This window comes from Phocoena sinus, chromosome 1 (assembly GCF_008692025.1).
Source record: "Phocoena sinus isolate mPhoSin1 chromosome 1, mPhoSin1.pri, whole genome shotgun sequence".
Taxonomy (NCBI): domain Eukaryota; kingdom Metazoa; phylum Chordata; class Mammalia; order Artiodactyla; family Phocoenidae; genus Phocoena; species Phocoena sinus.
In genome coordinates this window covers 139,262,994-139,281,738 of record NC_045763.1, presented here as the reverse complement: position 1 = coordinate 139,281,738, position 18,745 = coordinate 139,262,994, and the positions used below count along the sequence as shown (strand labels likewise).

Genomic DNA, 18,745 nt, shown 5'->3' with positions numbered 1-18,745 from the left:
ATATTTTCCATTCGTATTGTGGAGGCGTTTAAACAGCTGTCCCAAAGTACTTTAGGATGTATAACGGTATAAAGCCCTCCAGGAATGCAGCCCTCACTGGACAGTTAAAATAATTTTAATGGGCTATTTTGGTTTGGCTCGGTCGGGGTGCCTGATTCCTTTTGTCTTTCATGCTAGGTGAAAAGGCGCTATCAAAATCCTTCTCTGAGACCACACCTATTAAAAGACTGGGCCAACGTCTATGGGTAGGTTTGGAAGAAATGAAAGTACAAGCTACTTTCAAATAAATCCCAAGGACAGATTATCATTAACGACATAGAAACTGAACTATGCCCCTCGTGCTTCATGCGCCTACTGTGATGCAGTGTGACACGCGGTGATTGCAGCTGTACATTGCCCCGTGTCGTCCCTCCACCCACCGAGGGGCCGCCCACTCATGGGAAAGAGAGCCACCTAGTGAAAGATTGTTCTCATCTCTGGTTTAGGATCCGGCTTTTCTTCAACCCTGAGAGCCCAAGGATGGAGATTATGACTACATATTACCTAAAATACCTTAGATTTTCTTCCTGAAATTTATTGGTTAGATTTTTTAAAAAGATCTTAAACAGAATAAAAGTTTATGTTGTGTGAAATAACCACCCCCTTAGTAATCATCCTAATAACACTTTTTATGTCTGTGCCTTATATCTCCAGTCAACAGTATATGAGCATATATCATGTCCCACCTGATGATCTAGAAAACTATTAGTATCTTCTCATTTTGGAGATAAGGAAACTGGGGTTGGAAAAAATGAATCCTTTTGTTGTGTTGTTTGTTTGATAAACATTACTGAGCATTTATTGTGTTTCAGACACTGTCCAGGTTATTATGGATACTACCATGGAAGAGACATGGTCCCTGTCTTGGAGGAACCCACCTTCTGGTAGAGATACCAGAGAATAGAGACGTGATTTGGATGCAATATTATGGGTGCAAAAATTAAGGTAAGAACAAAGTGCTTTAAGTGCACAGATGAAGGTCAGACATATAAGCCATCTTTATATTTTATAGCAGCTTTCCTAATAATGTTTCAAGGTTCTTCAATAGCTTTAGTGTCCCTACAAACTAGATAGAATAGTAACATTTAATTTTACAGATTGTAAAACATTGATGCCCATCTTGAAAATACCGTTAAAAAATCAATAGGATTCAGAAGAATTATGACCCCCAATTTACATATTGCTTAATGTACATTTTCTAATCTCATCTCTTTCTACTAGAACCCATCAACAGATTTGTAGAATACAAGTACCTTTCTGCAATATTATTCACCTTTTCCCCCCTGCAGATAAAGATTACATCTAAACCAAAAGAAATTATAGATGAGAAGCTGTTTCATTTTGTTTAATCCTACATAATCTTAAATTTTTCAGTTTATGCCAAAGTGATTTTATTGAAAGACCATAAGCTAGGAGACCTGAGTGTGCATCCGAATTCTGCCATCTCAGTCTCTGAAGTTCAGTTTCTTCCTTGACCAAAATGGAAACATTACCTATTACAGGCTTCCTGTGAACTTTAATGATAATATAGGTGACTGACTATATGAGTGCCTGACATACAACACTGGTACTTGATGAACGTCAATTTATTTTTTGCCCTCTGCCCTTATATCAAGCTAAAACTAATAATTTAGAACTACTGCAGCATAAAATTATTTTTTTAAATAATAGTTTATCTAGTCTTTGTAATACTCATAAATCTGACCGCATACACAAATTTATTCTTATTCAGTGCTGAAAGATAGATTCTTTATCCATGACACAGAATACAGAAAAGCACACAATATCAGGACATTGTGAGTCAGATTCCAGAAGGTTGAAACTTTTTAAAAACCATTTATCACTAAAAGCAGCCTAATATAACCACATTTCTGCCCAAGTAAACAGAGTGACCAGTTTTCAACCTGGCACCAAGTACTTGCCGAGAAGCTACTCTTAACATTGCTATCAAATTTACCCAGAGCTTTGGTAGCCTAATAATTAATACATAGTAAACCTCCTCCCTTTTTATAATAATACACATCTCACCTGTTCCATGAAACCTTAACAAGCACTAATTTATTTTAATATTTAACCTACATATTCTGATTGTTTCCCAATCATGTGTACAGTAGGTACTTAATGTGTTTCTATTTTGATGAGAATGCTTTGTCAATTGCAGTACTGAAGGACACGATGTATATGAAGCTGGCCCATGTTCTCCTCATTACTACACTTCAGGTGTGGAGCTAAGTGGTTGAATCAAGTAAGTAATTCATTCTCTTCAAATAGTGAGACAGATACAAATTGACATTAAACTCAGGTCTCCTGTTGCTCAAGATTTCTCAGACTAAGGGTCAGCAGCCTTTCTCAAACAGTTCACCAAGTGTGAATTTATTCATTCATTTCTAAGAAGGCGTCACTGAGCCTCCTCCAGAACGGTCAGGAAGCATTGCAGTCCAAGATTTAAGAGAAGAAACTTCTAGTTTGGGAGACAGTGAGGTGACAGAGAATGGTAGTCAGAGCTAGCTAGCTCTCCTCTACTCTCCTAATATTTACTAACAGAAATCTTTTTTTTTTTGTGGTACGCGGGCTTCTCACTGTTGTGGCCTCTCCCGTTGTGGAGCACAGGCTCCGGACACGCAGGCTGAACGGCCATGGCTCACAGGCCCAGCCGCTCGGCGGCATGTGGGATCTTCCCGGACCAGGGCACGAACCCGTGTCCCCTGCATCGGCAGGCGGACTCTCAACCACTGCGCCACCAGGGAAGCCCCCAGAAATCTTATTAATCTTCAAGAATTTCTCTCAACTCCCAGTAAGAAAATACCTCTGGGAAAGAACCACACCTTAAAATCCTATCTACTAATTTAATGAATGCAGGCCATCTGAAGAAGACAAAAAGAAATGCCCATAGGGAAGACCAAAGAGTATTAAAAAAGAAAATTAAAACCTTAGCCTCTTACACTTTATATTGTCCAAAGGCCTTGGTGTTCATGGATCTCTTTACTACTCCAAGCACAGTACTACTGAAACCATCTCGGGGTCCATAGTCTAAAATCAATGTATTTCATGTCAAAATCTGTTGTATTACCCAGAAGCTGCCATATTTTTTTCTTAGAACACACCACTAAAAGAAAAAAAAAATCTTTCCCTATTATATAGTCTCTCCTTTCCTAATTTCTGCAGGGGAGACAACTATTTTTGAGCACAGAGAATGTGATACTGATATTGTCATAAATCTGCTCTTCTTCAAAGCCATAAGAAACCACACGTGGGCACACACGCTCATACACACATGCATGCCTTCCTCCTTTCCCTGCCTTTATTATTTTACCACTTCTATTTTCAATTCAAGTTAAAATGTGATATAGATGAAAAGCAAAGAAACTCAGGACATACGTTTCAAAGCTTACTTGGGTACTTATATGTACCCAAGTCCTGTTCTGCTTTGCTTAACTATCCTAGGGTCTTTTCTATTCACAGAAAAATTCTACATATTATAAACCTAGATAGTTTGTCCTGCATTTATAAAAATTCTTACTATCATTGGACTACTAGATATGAGAGCATATTCCAGAGCAAATTAGTGAATTAATATATTCTTATAGTCTACATTTTAGCTATTTTAAGCTTAAAAAATTTTTAAATTCCTGGCTTGAATTTTCCATTGGCTTTCCACTGCCCTCAGAATAAAGTCCCCAATCCTTAGGGTGACCTATGTGATCTGGTCCTTGCCTGCCTCTTCTCTAACGTTTCCTGAAGTCAGCACTCTAGCCACAGTGCCCTTCTCTCAGGTCCTTGAATGGGTGGTGTTCTTTTCTACTCAGAGCCTTTACACAAGCTGTTCCCTTATCTAGATAACTCTTCTTCCTTCTTATGCTTCAAGCCTAAACTTGAACTTCTCTGGAAAAATCTTCTCTGCCCCACCTCCCATCAAGCTAGGTTAGCTACACCTATTACATATTCCCATAGCACCCTGCCCATCTTCTTCATGGCATTTGTCATATTTGTAATTATTCAGTGTCTGTTCCCTCCAGTTGGCTGTAAGCTCTGTAGTGCAAACACTGTACCTGTTTTGCTCACTACTGTATTATCACTCCACTACCAGGGTTGCTGATACAAGGGTGCTCAATAGATGTTTGTTGAATCAATTAATCTTGGGAAACAAAGTAGAAATTTGGACCACGACTTTCATATAAATGCTTAAAATTTCTGAAGACCTTCCTATGGAATATAGAGGTCATTAATAAGCAATAAGAAAAGAACTCTGGGCCTTCAACCCATCCGAGGAATCTATTATATTTAACATGATGAAAGTTTTAATTAGATGAAATTTACTTAGGCAATGAGTAAAGAGCACACATAAGATTATGGGTAACTCATCAGTTATCTCACCACAAAGTCTCATACTTCAATGTAGGAAAAAAGTCTTCAGTGTCCAAGTCACTTTTATTTAACCTTTATGTTTTCTAATTTGGGAATAGGGGAAGCAGTTAACTCTCTTATTATGTGGCAAAAGAAAAAACACTGCTGGGGAAGATGGCAAGAGAGAAGACAGTTTATCAGCTAGGTTGGAAAATAGGATAGAAAAATTAGATTTAAAAATTCAGAGGGTTCTTCCCTGGTGCTGCAGTGGTTGAGAGTCCACCTGCCGATGCAGGGGACACGGGTTCGTGCCTCGGTCCGGGAAGATAGCACATGCCACAGAGCGGCTGGGCCCGTGAGCCATGGCCACTGAGCCTGCACGTCCGGAAACTGTGCTCCACAATGGGAGAGGCCACAAGAGTGAGAGGCCCGCGTACTGCCAAAAAAAAAAAAAAGAAAGAAAGAAAATTGGATTAGAGTGTAGAATGGAAAGCTCAGTGATCTTTGTGTTTCTCACCAGAAAAGTGTTTATAAATTCTGGCCTTATTATTGTTATTTTTTTTCTCCTGTGATGAGATAGTGCTAAATAAATTTAATGTAAGTTTCTTAAAGAAAGGGCCATTTGCAATTTCAAAGTAAATGAGATATTTAAGTTATATTTCTGGAGGCAGGCATGTTCTCCAAGTTCAATTAGATAATGTGTATAACATACCTAGGCTGTGCCAGGCACTTAGTAGGCAGTCAACAGGTGGTGCTGCTCTTGTTATGCATGTAAGGTAAATTAGAGCTTCACACACTCAGCTTCACACTCTAATTAATGTAGATTAAACTGGTTTTTTTAAATAAAACACAGAATGTTGTAAAATTGCATTTGGAGAGAGAGGTACACAGCATGCTGCCTTAAAACTGTATGACTAGTTGTATCATGTGACCAAGTATAAACTGCCAAGAGAGAAAACAGCTTTCATCTACTTACAGAGAATGTCTCAGTTCACTAGGAGTTTTATACTTTGATGAGATGAGATCCAAGGTCTGTCAAAACTGAAGAAGATAAGGAGGCTCATGAGGAGTGAAACCACCTGCTTGTGCGTTCCCTGCCCTCTTTAAAACTGACATTTCTGGCAGGCTCTCTGGCTCACTCTCTCTCATTGTCTTGCTCTCTCAACCACTGTCTGCAAGCTTTCCTTTATGGTCTCCAAGGTGATCCAATCCTTTGTCCAAGAGGATGTGCATGGTTTTAGTTCTTTAATAATGGCCCTATGGCATGGTAAACCTATAAGGCATGCCAACTATTGGGCTGCCAACACTTCCAAAATGTAGGTGGCAGTGGCCTGGATGTTACAGAAGGTAATTAGTTTGTAGAAAGCAAAGTTGAAAATTACTTTTCTATAAATATTTGTGGGACAGCTAAATTGTAGCATTAAAGCACAATAGGAATTTTAGGTAAAGAGTTTAGGGTCTATAAGGAATGTTCAAGTGATGATCAATTCCTATCTTTCTCTGCTCTTTCAAGACAAATCTAAATCAATCCTGTACTTCTGGGAACCTTAATCTGGTTGTATCCTGATACTAAGGAGAAAGCTTGATGAGTTATGGATCGTCTAGAATTTTAGTATTCATTTACTCACTTTTTCATTCACTCAATCATCAAGAATATATTGCGAATTTTCTATGTATTGGGTCACATGCTAGTCACTGGGGTGCAAATGGTGAACAATACAGTCTTGCTGTCAGGGTTTAAAGCTTAGAGGAGAATTAAGGGGCAGTTATACTATAGAGTGATAAAGCTGTTAGAGGTCTTTGGAACCATTCCACCTGGAGATCAAGTGAAGACATGCAATCGGATAATCCACTTAAGTGTCCTGGTCAACTGCAAAGTCCTTTAGAATGAGATTTTGCAGAGTTAACTTTTTCAAATTCTATTTCCCAGCAGCAAAAGAAATATATATAGTTCAACCGCCAGAAAAGTGATGGAAAACCATAGCTGAAAGTATTCTAGACTAAAATATACCTGAAAGATACAAACTATGTAACTCTATGTCATAGTTATATTTAAGTTAATATAACTTATATAAGTTCTATACTGCAGTATATATAAAGTATAACTGACATAGAATTGCATAGAAAATGGCAGAAATACAATATAATACTAAGAGCAATTGTTTTTGTGAGGCAAATTATTTGTGGGTGGCTTTTATTTCTTATATTTTTCAACATCTTCCACCAACTAAAAAGCTAAGTAGATTTCACTGTTTTGGCAGTTGCTGTGGTTGTTGGGAACTTCATTGTTTGTCATTGTTTTTAAAGAATACCTGAACTATCTGCCAAGTTACAGAAGCCTGAGAGCAACATTGGAAACTGAATAGAAGAAAGATTAAAAATAGATGTAATAGCTTTTCACATACTGGTGATTGAAAAAAAAAGACTTCATCAGAGACAATTCCTAAGGCATTTCCTATGGCTCACTCTAACACAATATCAGGTACTGATTCTTTTGTACAAAAGCTGATGAGAGTGATCATCTTTGAATACATCATTACTGACCTTCTTTGGCAATTTTGGATCTACTGGGAACCATCATAGCCTGAGAAGGATGAAATGCCCTAGATGGGATTCACAAAAGAATCACTTTACGTAATAAAAGTCTAAAATCAAACCTTTACTTAACCTTTTTGCCTTCTCTTACCTTTATAATTCTCTTCTCCTCATCCCTCAACTTTAGGTCACACCTGACCCCTCCCAGTTGTATAACAGCCTGTATTTCCTCCTTTCTCTGGAATGTGACCAGTCAGGAAACTCAACATTTGCTTTTTTTTTTTTTCCTATTTATGGGTGAGAAAGAAAAAGGGAGGCAGGAAAACTGAATTGAGAAAGAAGGAAGAGCAGGGAAAGAGAAAAAGAAAACTATAAAGTTTGGAGGAAGAGAAAGGAGAGATGCATGAGCAAAGAAGCACACTGCCTGGTGGTAGTAATAGTTGTGTTATATATATATATATTTTTTTTTTTGCGGTACGTGGGCCTCTCACTGTTGTGGCCCCTCCCGCTGCGGAGCACAGGCTCCGGACGCACAGGCTCAGTGGCCATGGCCCACGGGCCCAGCCGCTTCGCGGCATGTGGGATCTTTCCGGACCGGGGCACGAACCCTCGTCCCCTGCATCGGCAGGCGGACTCGCAACCACTGCGCCACCAGGGAAGCTTAGTAATAGTTGTTAGACACTTATCTATTAGAACCTACTTTCCATGAGACGCTAAGAAATGGCGAGATCCCCAGTCTGAATTAAAAACAAGAAAGGGACTTGGCGACCTCTGAAATATACTTTCAGACTCAGTAATCTCTATCTGCTGAATAGGACATCCCTGATTCTTGCTACCTGGCAAGTTCGAGATGATTCCATTTAATGATCCAGTTCAAAAAGGCTGATATAGACCATGAGAAACTTTGTATTGCCATTTTAAAAGCTGATATTCTCCAAAACAAAATATATCATATGAATTTGACCCTTGGGTACCATGCGAGTGTTACCCTTCTCTTACCTCTTACCCATATGATAAGAGTGAAAACACCAATTTAAAACAAATCATTACAAAGCAGTGCAGTCCAGACAGCTGTTAAACTGCTAGACACTCTGCAGAAAATTCTCTTTTACCCCTTAGGTGATTTTGAGATCACTAGGAACCTTCTAACTAAATCTAGCAATCTAACAATTGTAAGTTTTTATTCTTTTAAACTTTCTGTTCTATTGGGTAATACTAATATGTTTCCTTTACCAAAAATGTTTTTACCTTGAATCCAATGACATTTTAATTTTTTTTATTCTACTACCTTAACCTCATCTTTAATTCATTATGCTGCTATCGCTCTAGTGGTATGTAATAAATACTTGGCTATAAATATGCCATAAATGGAAATATAATGGCAGAACTTGGTCATTTATTGGCTGTGAGAGATGGAGGGGAAGAAATCAAGGAGACTCCCAGGTTTCTGCTTCGGAAACTGAATGAAAATAGAAAACATAAGAGAAGAAATAGTTTGGAGAGATGAATGGATGTAGAGATAATGATTTTGTTGTGGACATGTTGAACTGTAGTTGTCTGGAGTTGAGAGATCTTGAGGATCTGGAGAACTTGCTAGAAATTTGAGCTAGAGTTGTGAATTTGGGAGTCATCAGCATGTAGATGGTAACTAAAGATGCTTGAGTGGTTTCAGAAAGCTTGCCTATAAAATGAGAGAGCTAGGAGAGGTTTTGTCTTACGAAGAGGTGAGAGCCTTCAGCAGAAAAGATCCAGGATAGAAGAATAAGAGATAAGAGAGGCTGAGTAGTTAGGAATGTGGCTTCTGAGGAAATGGAAAGAGATAGACTTTCAGGACACACCAGCAGAGATGGAAATCTCTTTTCCGGTAGAATAATAATGAGATGGTAAATTGTGGAGTTTCTCCCCCCACCCCCAATGTTTTCTTTTATCCCTTGCCCTTTAGGATTTTAAAACTTCAGGTTACAAAGTCACATAGGCTCTGAAGAATTCAGGACAAAGACTGATGATTTAATGGTAAGGCTTTCAGCAGCAGAATATATTAAAAGTTCCTCAAATTCATGAACACAGAAAATCAGAGAGGAGAGAAAGAAAACAAAGGGACTTTGTGCTCTGCCTCCCATCCTTCGCCAGAAGCCTGAGGAGATTTATAGAGATTCTTAATAGGTTTCTGGCATTTGAGAACAGAAGAAACCTCAACCCCTATTACTGAGTAAAGCCAAAGAAGGTAGCAAGACCACAGAGTTCCTCACATCCAGAAAGGCAGAGGAAAATAGTCAAAATGGTATTGTGAGCTATGCTTTGAATTTCCACATCTTCTCCAAGAACTCCAATCACAAAAACTTTTTTTTTTTTTAAATTAAGAGATGTCTCTGGGTTCATTCACAAGATAATCATCTCTAGGTAACAGAAATGAAAAAGCAACACCACTAGGTTAGTAAAGCTAGAGCTGTGACCCTGATGGTCTTCTGGGTCTGGAAGCAAGTAGAAGTTGGCTAGGAGTTTGAATTCCTCAGAGCAGTGAGGATCAACAGCACCCCATACAGGGTGTGGCACATTAGGCAGGCTCACTGTGAAACTGGGATTTGGGAAAAGCTTCCAAATGATTTCCACCCTGACCTAGAGTTTAAAAAACAAAATAAATAAACAAACAAAGCCCCTACCTATCTGTGGGGGTGGAAGGAAGAATAGAAATCAGTGCACACAGGACTTATGCCAGTCTGCTTTCCTGCCTAGAGGACAGATCTGTTATCTTCCCCAATATCGCTGAGGGTCAGGAGTCCTGTGACACCTAGTTCTGGAGGCTACACTAAAACAGCAAATGGAGTGGAATAGGTAGAAAGATAAAGCTACCATTTAAGATGAGCTGCAAATTACAATTCACACACAAGGCAAGTTAATGCTAAAAACATTAACCAACCTCTCAACTTAGTTTTGTTTAATTGATCTGTGAGTTTCTAATAAAATTATATTAAAACTTCCCAATATTGTTGTTGATCTACTTTTTTTTTCTTATAATTCGTTACTTTTTGTTTAATTTCATGGTTATACGGTTAGCTGGATAGAACTTCTTGGTGGTTTTTAAATTTTTATCATTTTTAATATAATTTTAATCATTATGTAATTTTTTTTATCCTTATCAATACTTGCTTAAAGCAGTTATTTTATCTGATACTCGTATTCTACTATAACTGTTTTTTTGGTTAGCATTTGCTTGCTATAACTTTTTACTTTATTTTCAACCTTTCTATGCTATTTTGTTATTGGCACATCTTTTGTAAACAGCAGGTAGCTGGGTTTTCTTTTTTTATTCCTGACAGTCTCTGTTGTTTAACTGGAAAGTTCAATTCATATGAGTATGATCTATTTAAAATTACCTCTACCATCTCTACCATTTACTTTTGATTTTCTGTTTACAATGCTTTCTCGTTTTATTCGTTTGCTTACCTTAACTGCTTTTGTTGAATTGATAACTTTTCAAATTCTCTTACTTTTACCTCTGCTAATTTGGAAACTATAGATTATATTTTGCCTATGCCATAAGCAGCTACTCTTAAATTTTTAAATGTATACTTAACTATTTATTTTCCTAACAATTTATAGTTTTTAAAATACAACTATCCTTCTGCCCCAACAAGGCTGTGTTTTAGCTACCAAATGTATTGAGCAGTTATTGCTATCTAGAATTTTAGTTCCATATTTATTAGAACATAACATAAAAGTTACTATACAATCAATGCATAATTAGATTTATCAATCTAATTTATCAATTTTTGTGTTTACCACTTGTTTCTTTAATACCACATTTTCATTGTGAACTCACTTTTCTTTTTGCTGCAATACATCATTTAGTAATTCATTCAATAAAAATTTATGGTTGGTAAACTCAGGTTTTTTTTTTTTTTTTGTAAACTCAGGTTTGAAAGAAAAGTTTTCTATTTCACCATTATTCTTGAATTATAGCTTAGCCAGGTATAGAAATCTATGTTGCCAGTTATTTTCCCCTCAGTGCTTTGGAATTATTACCATGTTGACCTCTGGTATCCCTTGTTGGTGATGAGAATTCTGTTGTCTTAATTATCATTCTTTTATGGATAATCTGTGTTTTCTCTTTCGTGGCTTTTGAAATTTTCTCTTTATTCTCAATGTTAGGCATCTTCACTACAGTGCATCTGGAAATGAATTTCTTTTCTTTTTAAATTTTTTTTTGCACTTAATAACTGCTTTTCTTTCAAAAACTTTAGAAAATTCTTAGTATCATCTCTCCAAATATGACTACCACCATACCGTTTATTCTCTTCCTAAAACTACTAATTAGGTGCATCCTTCATGTATTCTATGTATTGCTGTGTAACAAACCACTCCAAAACATAGTGACATGAAACAATAACCATTTTATTAACCTCCAATATTCTGTATGATAGGAATTTGGATAGGTATTTCAGGGAGAGCTTGACTCTGCTTCATGATGTCCAGGGTGTCAAATGAGAAGACTTGAACAGCTGGTGGTCACTTGAATGGCTGTTTTTTTTTCATTCACATGTCTAGGCTACAGTGACAAAGGCAGGACTCTACTGGACCTATAGACTGGAGTACCTACACATGACTTCTCCATGTGCTTTGGGTTTCCTCACACTGTAGTGGCCTCATGGTAATCATACTACTTCCATGGCAGCTCAGGGCTCCAATAGTGACTATTCCAGAAAACAAGGCAAAAGCTACATAGACTTTTATTGTCTAGGCTCAAAGCTCACATAGTATCACTTCCATCTTACATAGTCAAACCTGCCCAGATTGGGGAGTACAGGGGCTAGACCCATCTCTTAATAGAAGGAGTATCAAAGAATCTGTGGCTGTAATTTTAAACTGCCACAATACAGCTTAAAATACATGCTATAACAGGGAACTATATTCAATATCCTGTGATAAACCATAATGGAAAAGAATATAAAAAAAGAATGTCTGTCTGTGTATAACTGAGTCACTTTGCTCTACAGCAGAGATTGGCACAGCATCATAAATCAAATATACTGCAATTTTAAAAGATAAATAAATAATAAAATATATGCTATATTCTACATGAATTCCATAGATTAATCTTCTAATTCTTAAAAATAAATAAATAAATAAATAATTCTTGATAAACTGGGAGAGGGTAATCCCTTCACAATGTGTGTGTATATCAAATCATCACAATGTACACTTTAAACGTCTTATGAATTTGTCAATTAAACCTCTAACAAAGCTGAAATAATTCATTCTCTGACTGTAACGAGTTTAGAGTTTATGTCATGGAATATTTTTATCACAATGTCTGTTTTTCTATTTAGTTATTTTTCATTTTCATCTTTCCTTAATTTATATCTTCTTGTTGCTTAAGCTTTTATATATTTTTTTAGGTATTTTATTTTTTAACTCTTTGAATGCATTTATTGTAAAGTCATTTTAAGATTACTTGCCAATATGGACTTCTATTCCAGTGGGAAGGGATCATCTTCATGGAACAGAGATTTCTATAATATTTTTAAAATTGAAATGTAGTTGATTTACAATGTTATATTAGTTTCAGGTGTACAGCAAAGTGATTCAGTTTTATATATATAAATATGTATTCTTTCTCAGATTCTTTTCCATTATAGGTTGTTACAAGATATTGAATATAGTTTCCTGTGCTATACAGTAGGACCTTGTTGTTTATCTGTTTTATATATAGCAATGTATATCTGTTAATCCCAAGCTCCTAATTTATTCCTCCTCCCCTTTCCCCTTTGGTAACCATAAGTTTGTTTTCTATGTCTGTGAGTCTACTTTGTTTTGTAAATAAGTTAATTTGTATCATTTTTTTAGATTTCACATATAAGTGATATCATATGATATTTGTCTTTCTCTGTCTGGCTTACTTTACTTAGTATGATAATCTCTAGGTCTATCCATGTTGCAAATGGCAACACTTTATTCTTTTTTATGGCTGAGTAATATTCCATTGTATATATGTACCACATCTTCTTTATCTATTCATCTGTCCATGGGCATTTAGGTTGCTTCCATGTCTTGTCTATTGTAAATAATGCGGCTATGAACATTGGGGTGCATGTATCTTTTCTAATTAGAGGTTTTGTCTTTTCTGGATATATGCCCAGAAGAGGATCATTTAGTAACTATGTTTTTAATTTTTCAAGGAACCTCCATACTGTTCTCCATAGTGGCTGCACCAGTTTACATTCCCACCAACAGTGTAGGAGGGTTTCCTTTTCTCCATACCCTCTCCAGCATTTATTATTTGTAGACTTTTTGATGATGGCCATTCTGACCAGTGTTAGGTGATACCTCATTGTAGTTTTGATTTGTATTTCTCTAATCATTAGTGATATTGAACATCTTTTTATGTGCCCATTGGCCTCCTGTATATCTTCTTTGGAGAATATAATATATTATATACCCACATATATAAAAACCCTCCACCTAACAAATAGAGAATTCACATTCTTCTCAAACACACATCAAACATTTATAAAATTTGACCAGATATTTTAATTAATCACTATAGTACAGACCACATTCTGTGATCAGAATTTAGTTGAATTAGAAATTCTCATATGTTTGAATACTTAAAAGCACATTCCTAAATAACTCATGATTTAAATAAAAAATTGCACACCATTTAGAAAAGAAAAACAAAGAAAATACATGATAAAACTTGGATAATACAGATAAAGCAGTCATTTGAAAGAAAGTTATGACATTAAATGCATTTATTAAAAATTATTTCAGGGGCTTCCCTGCTGGCGCAGTGGTTAAGAATCCGCCTGCCAGTGCAGGAGTCACGGGTTCAAGCCCTGATCCAGGAAGATCCCACATGCCACAGAGCAACTAAGCCCGTGAGCCACAACTACTGAGCCTGCACTCTAGAGCCCACGACCACAACTACTGAAGCCTGCATGCCTAGAGCCCGTGTTTCACAACAAGAGAAGCTACCGCAGTGAGAAGCCTGTGCACCACAACAAAGAGTAGCCCCCACTCTCCTTAACCAGAGAAAAGCCTACATGCAAAAACAAAGACCCAACACAGCCAAAAATAAAATAAAATAAAATAAATTTTAAAAAAATTATTTCAAGTGAATGAACTAAGCGTTCACTTCAAGGACCTGGGAAATGAATAGTCAACCTCCCCAAAATACCGTTGATCAATGAATCCAAAAGCTGATCCTTTGAGAATACCAATAAAACAAATTTCTAGCAAGCCACATTGAGAAGAAGATAGCACAAATAATATTAGAAATTCACCCCTGCACCCGGCAATTTGGGACCCATGGAATGGTGTGACCAGGCAGTATAACTCCAATGGGGCTGCATTTGCCTGCACATCTTCACCAAGCCACTCAGCCCCACGAGTGTCCAGCCTTAGGACCCATCCAGCTGTGGGGCTAGATGATGTGACTCCAGGTTATGTCACCACCTCTGAACAAATTTTGTAAGAATTTCTGTCTCGAGTTCACCCAACTCCTTTTCTGCCTCCGCTGCCACCATGTTGCCCATGAAAAAGCTTGTGGTGAAGGGGGGCAAAAAAAAGAAGCAGATCCTGAAGTTTACTCTTGACTGCACTCATCGTGTAGAAGATGGAATCATGAATGCTGCCAATTTTGAGCATCTTCTTCAGGAAAGAAAGTGAATGGAAAAGCTGGGAATCTTGGAGGAGGTGTCGTAACAATCGAAAGAAGCAAAAGCAAGATCACTGTAACTTCCGAGATGCCTTTTTCCAAAGGTATTTGAAATATCTCACCAAAAAATATTTGAAGAATAATCTCCGTGATTGGTTATGCATAGTTGCTAACAGCAAAGAAAGTTACGAATTATATTACTTCCAGATTAGTCAAGATGAAGAAGAGGAGAAAAGATGAGGATTGAAACTCAGTTATCTGGAGTATTTTGTATGAATTTTTAAATAAAATTTAGTAAACGAACAAAAAAAATTTCTCACTTTTTTTTTGTAATTTATCTTTATTTTTATAATGGAGTATAGCTGATTTTCAATGCTGTGTTTCCTTCTGCTGTGCATCCACTTGATTCACTTACAGAGAGACATCAATAAATTCTTTTTCAGATTCTTAAAAAAAAAAAGAAATTCAAAGGGGGACATAATTAGAGATACAGTAGAGATTAAGAATATCATTGCTTATACTATACAATTTATAATATTGAGTGGCTTTATGTCAATAAATTGAAAACTGAGGTAAAACTTACAATTTACCAGAAAAATACAAATTAAAAAGTTGACTTAAGGAGAAATAGAAAATCTAAATAAATCAGTCATCAACAAAATAGATCAATAGTCCACAGTCTCTCAAACCCTTCCCCCATCCTTGTCAAAGAAACCATGCCAGGTGGTTTTACAGGTAAGTTTTACCAAATTTAATGGAACAGATAATCCTATATTATATAATTATTCCCGACAATAGAAGTAAAGATAACCCAACTTATTTTATGAAGTTACTATGATACTGATACCAAAATGGAAGAATTCTACAGGCAAAGAAAATTATAGATGAATCTCATTTTTTTGAACACTGATATGAAAATTATGTACAGTAATTAGGAAATCAAGTCCAGCAGCGTATACAGAAAAAAAAAAACAAACATCAAGCACAAATAAAGTTTACCTCAAATATAAAGGTGCTACTAAAATTTAAAAAGCATCTGTAATCTACTTTATTACCAGATTAAGGAAAAGGCCCATATGCTCATCTCAGTAGATACAAAAGAAACATTAGGGCTTCCCTGGTGGCGCAGTGGTTGAGAGTCCACCTGCCAATGCAGAGGACACGGGTTTGTGCCCTGGTCTGGGAAGATCCCACATGCCGCGGAGCGGCTGGGCCCGTGAGCCATGGCCGCTGAGCCTGCGCGTCTGGAGCCTGTGCTCCGCAACAGGAGAGGCCACAACAGTGAGAGGCCCCCGTACCGCAAAAAAAAAAAAAAAGAGACTATGTTCAAGGAGGGTCCAGTACCTTGAAACAAGGTTTAGCTGGGTAAAGGGATGGGGGCTGGAAGTGCTATTTTAGGTGGGATGAATCGGGAAGGCCTTCTGAGAAGGTGAATTTTAGGAGAGATAGAGAAATGAGGGAGCAAGGTCTATGTTTAAGCTCTGAGGAAAGTACATTTCAGTCAAGAAAGCATGGCAAATACAAATGCTCTGAAGTAGAAATGAGCTTGGAACATTGGAAGAAAGAAAGAAAGCCCGTAAGGTAAAGTGGAATTAGCACATGGGGTAGGATAGAAAACTATTGCAGTAGTAGGAGAGAGACATTGGTGGCTTGGACTTGTTTAAAAGTGTTGAGAAGTGATTGGATTCAGGATACAGAACAGACAACTTGATGATGGGGATTTGAGGTGTGAGGGAAAAGTTTCAAGGCTGACTGAGGTTTTTGGCCGACGTGCCTGGTGAAGCCATTTACTCAGAGATAATTAAGGAGTAGCAGAAGGTGAAAAGGGGCAGGAAAGGATAGTCACTACAATTTCGTTGGTATTAATAAAACACTGGAAATACCCCCAAGAATGAATGTATAGGGTACCAACAAAGTATGGTATATTGATTTGATGAAATATAACTAGTATCAATACATGGATGAATCTTGAAAATACTCTGCAACATCAAATTGCAGCATATTATATTCAGTATGATACTATTGGTAAACTTTTTTTTTAACATCTTTATTGGAGTATGATTGCTTTACAATGGTGTGTTAGTTTCTGCTTTATAACAAAGTGAATCAGTTATACATATACATATGTTCCCATATCTCTTCCCTCTTGCGTCTCCCTCCCTCCAACCCTCCCTATCCCACCCCTCTAGGTGGTCACAAAGCACCAAGCTGATCTCCCTGTGCTATGCGGCTGCTTCCCACTAGCTATCTATTTTACGTTTGGTAGTGTATATATGTCCATGCCACTCTCTCACTTTGTCCAGCTTACCCTTCCCCTCCCCATATCCTCAAGTCCATTCTCTAGTAGTTCTGTGTCTTTATTCCCATCTTGCCGCTAGGTTCTTCATGACCTTTTTTTTTTTTTCCTTAGATTCCATATATATGTGTTATATATGGTATTTGTTTTTCTCTTTCTGACTTACTTCACTCTGTATGACGGACTCTAGGTCCATCCACCTCACTACAAATAACTCAATTTCCTTTCTTTTTATGGCTGAGTAATATTCCATTGTATACATGTGCCACATCTTCTTTATCCATTCATCTGTCGATGGACACTTAGGTTGCTTCCATGTACTGGCTATCGTAAATAGAGCTGCAGTGAACATTGTGGTACATGATTTTTGAATTATGGTTTTCTCAGCGTATATGCCCAGTAGTGGGGATTGCTGGGTCGTATGGTAGTTCAATTTTTAGTTTTTTAAGGAACCTCCTTACTGTTCTCCATAGTGGCTGTATCAATTTACATTCCCACCCGATCTGTAAACTTTTAAAAAACAGATACCAGATATTGGTTTTGGCTACAAATATATAAAACAAAAGCATAACAACATGGAGTAGATTTGTACCAAATTCATGTTATTGGTTGTCTCTAGGGAATGAGGGAGAGGAGGGAGTGAAGCTGTGAAGGGCACATAGGGGACTTCCCCTTTACTGTACTGAAGGAAAAAATGAAACAGTAACATTTGTTCATTTTGGGTAATAAGTACATGGATGGTTTATATTATCAAATGTACTTTGAAAATGTGTTTTCACGAACAAAGGGCAAAGAAAGACTGAACAGTGTCTAGGAAGGTGGGCCCAAGCCAGTCCCATGCTTCAGTGAAATGACTTCAGGAGCACCTAAAGGCCTGAATGAGTTGACAGCCCAGCAGCACCCAGCATGGGCTGACAGACGGCTTATGACGGTGATCTACTGGCTGCCAGTGCTAATAGACAGTGGCTGCAGTCTACATGGTGTGGGTCCCCAAACCATGTCCATACCCAACCCCTGCCCATAGCATAAATGCAGTACCCAAACTAAAATTTAAATACAACCCAGAGAAAGGGAGAAAATTGGTTAAGGTTCTATTTCTGCCAATGTCAGGATGGACATTGACTTTATGCTGTATTTTTATGTTAGAAAAGAAGAAAGCAGCACGGGGAACTCTACTCAATTCTCTATAATGGCCTATATGGGAAAAAAATCTAAAGAAGAGTGGATATATGTATATGTATAACTGATTCACTTTGCTGAAACTAACACAACACTGTAAATCAACTATACTCCAATAAAAATTAAAAAAAAAAGAAGAAAGCAAGGATGAATAGTGATGTAGATAAATTTCTCATTGGGAAGAAGACTGGGTTGTCTTGGGTTGGGAAGGATAGAGGCAGGGGGAGGTGACCTGATAAACTGAGAGAATATGTGTGGCAAGAATAATGAAATGAACTAGCAGGAAGCCCAGGAGCTGTGGTTCTGGTGAGAGGTGTGAATTTACAATTAGCGATGCTGAATGGCTCCAACTGGCTGTGACCACGGGACTAGGAGGGTGAAGGTGGAGACAGCTGGGGTCTCCCTCCTTTTCTCCTGATTTATATTTGGTGATCTATAAAAGAAATGTTTTCTCTTTATTTTACAAACTGTAATTGTGAATGCTGGTAATTAAAGTATTCTGTTCATCGTTTAATACTTCATATATCTGCAGAATTACAGAAATCATGAAGCTAGAAAACCCTAGAGAGGTTATAGTCTTCCCCCTACTTCCAAAGTGTCAAGGCCAGAATTAATGTATATATAAGGACCTCTTGGTATAAAGAGTCTTTAACTTTTTGAGGTAACCTACTTAAATCTCAATCACTTCTGATTTAAGA

The 18,745-nt window shown here is 37.3% G+C and overlaps 1 protein-coding gene and 1 pseudogene across 1 annotated transcript in view; both read left to right on the top strand.

Annotated features, from left to right (window-relative positions):
* The first annotated feature begins 934 nt into the window (after positions 1-934).
* Positions 935-14,877, top strand: LOC116754096 (annotated as a pseudogene).
* NMNAT2 (nicotinamide nucleotide adenylyltransferase 2) overlaps positions 947-18,745 on the top strand; it is a 199,385-nt gene continuing 181,586 nt past the window's right edge. The window contains exons 1-2 of the mRNA XM_032632226.1: positions 947-984; positions 2,201-2,284. The gene's annotated coding sequence lies outside the window, so the exon portion shown is untranslated. The remainder of the gene's footprint in view (positions 985-2,200; positions 2,285-18,745) is intronic.